The sequence below is a fragment of the Neophocaena asiaeorientalis genome, unplaced genomic scaffold (assembly GCF_003031525.2).
Source record: "Neophocaena asiaeorientalis asiaeorientalis breed wild unplaced genomic scaffold, Neophocaena_asiaeorientalis_V1.1 scaffold19, whole genome shotgun sequence".
NCBI classification, from domain to species: domain Eukaryota; kingdom Metazoa; phylum Chordata; class Mammalia; order Artiodactyla; family Phocoenidae; genus Neophocaena; species Neophocaena asiaeorientalis.
This window is the reverse complement of record NW_020173388.1, coordinates 8,139,316-8,141,415: the sequence shown is the minus strand read 5'-3', so window position 1 is coordinate 8,141,415 and position 2,100 is coordinate 8,139,316. Positions and strand designations below refer to the sequence as shown.

The following is a 2,100-nucleotide window of genomic DNA, read 5'->3' as shown; positions in this document are numbered from 1 at the left end:
TACCAGCCTGTGGCTGTTAGAAACCGGGCTGCACAGCAGAAGGTGAGCGGCAGGCCAGCTAGCAAAGCTTCAAATGCCGCTCCCCTTTGCCCACCGCCTGAACCATCGCTGGCTTTGCCGCCTGAACCGTTCCCCCCATGGCTTGCGTTACTGCCTGAACCATCCCTCCTCACCCCTCCACCTCTCTACGCCCACCCTCCACCCCCCCGAAAAACTGTCTTCCATGAAACCGGCCCCTGGTGCCAAAAAGGTTGGGGACCGCTGCTCTAAACTACTGCTCTCCTGACTTACAAAATTTGAGTGTCCACCATGTCCCATGAACTGTTAAAGGCCCGGGCTCTGCCCTCAAGGAGCTTTTAGTCTAGTTCAGGGAGAAGGACAATCAGTCATCACTAAGCAAGTGAAAAATGAAGCCATTACACATGTGAGAAGTGTCCTTACTAAAATCAAGTAGGTGATGGTGTTGCGAGTAATGCGGATGGGGAGGCCACAGATCTAGTTGTCCTGGAGGCTTCTCGGAGGAGGTGACAGTGGAGCTGGGAGCTGAATGGTAGGCCAGGCAGTCAGCCTGAAGATGAAGCAAAGGGAAAGGCACGTGAAATAATCATCATCCTACTTCATGCTTGTTGGAGACCTAAAAACATGCCTTCCTATATTATCTCTCTTTTGATCATACAATAACCCTGAGAAGTCTGACAAGATTCCATTTTACAGGAAAAAAATAATCTAATGATTAATGATTTGCCTAAAGTCATACTACTCCTTAGGAAAGGGTTGGGAGGGGAGGGGAAGGATGGGAAGAGCACACAGGTGTGAACCAGGGCTTTCTGATTCCAAATCCTCTTTCACCCAGGTGATGATTATGGCCTGTCTCAGGAAGAATCTAGTAGTTTTTCTTTTGTGATCTTGCCTCCTCCCAGCCCCAGTTTCTTCTGCCTCCTGTTGACTAATTAACATAATTTCCCCCAGGGCAGGTGTTCTTTGAGGGAGCAGATGTCAGGAACCTTCTGAAAGGATGCAAAACGTGTGTGTAGAGAAAAAGTTATAGTTAAATAATTATGGTAATAAAGTTGGCTTTCTCCCAAGAAAAATGCTCACATATATATATATATGCATAATGGAGAGGACTTATAATTTTCATCAAATGGTCTGACCCAAAAAGCATAAAAGTCACTGAAGATTTTAACTGACACTGTGGTGATTAAAAGAACTAGTTTCCAACTCACTTTGCCTGGGCTAGCTAGGCAACTGCGGAGGCTCATATTTCTGACTTAATGTAAATGAGGCTCTCAAAGTTTATAAAGGTTGATTGAAAGGGAAGCATATCCAGATCCTCATGTAAGTCCTTCATAAAGTTTAAAATTAGAAGAGAATGTCTTTATTGTCACTCTTAGTTCTCAAGAAAACCAGAGACTGATTTGTAAACAAAATATCTAGATCAACATAACTTTATTTTTTTATTGGAGTGTAATTGCTATACAATGGTGTGTTAGTTTCTGCTTCACAACAAAATGAATCCATTATATATATACATATGTTCCCATACCTCTTCCCGCTTGCGTCTCCCTCCCTCCCACCCCTCCAGGTGGTCACAAAGCACTGAGCTGATCTCCCTGTGCTATGTGGCTGCTTCCCACTAGCTATCTACATTACGTTTGGTAGTGTATATATGTCCATGCCTCTCTCTCGCTTTGTCACAGCTTACCCTTCCCCCTCCCCATATCCTCAAGTCCATTCTCTAGTAAGTCTGTGTCTTTATTCCTGTTTTACCCCTAGGTTCTTCATGACATTTTTTTTCCCTTAAATTCCATATATATGTGTTAGCATATGGTATTTGTCTCTCTCTTTCTGACTTACTTCACTCTGTATGACAGACTCTAAGTCTATCCACCTCATCACAAATAGCTCAATTTCGTTTCTTTTTATGGCTGAGTAATATTCCATTGTATATATGTGCCACATCTTCTTTATAACTCTTTATCAGTGATAATTGAGGTCGTTTCCATAACGTTATACTGTTTTCTGAAGAAAGCATTCTTCATATTACCAATCAAACAGTGTAAGTAGGTGGTAACGCCTGTATATCATCCCCAGAGCATG

The 2,100-nt window shown here is 43.0% G+C and overlaps 1 protein-coding gene across 1 annotated transcript in view; it reads right to left on the bottom strand.

The window, feature by feature from the left end:
- The window catches only part of TEC (tec protein tyrosine kinase), a 136,724-nt gene extending 136,181 nt beyond the window's left edge, over nucleotides 1-543 (bottom strand). Inside the window, exon 1 of the mRNA XM_024746659.1 lies at nucleotides 442-543. The gene's annotated coding sequence lies outside the window, so the exon portion shown is untranslated. The remainder of the gene's footprint in view (nucleotides 1-441) is intronic.
- Nucleotides 544-2,100: the final 1,557 nt, after the last annotated feature.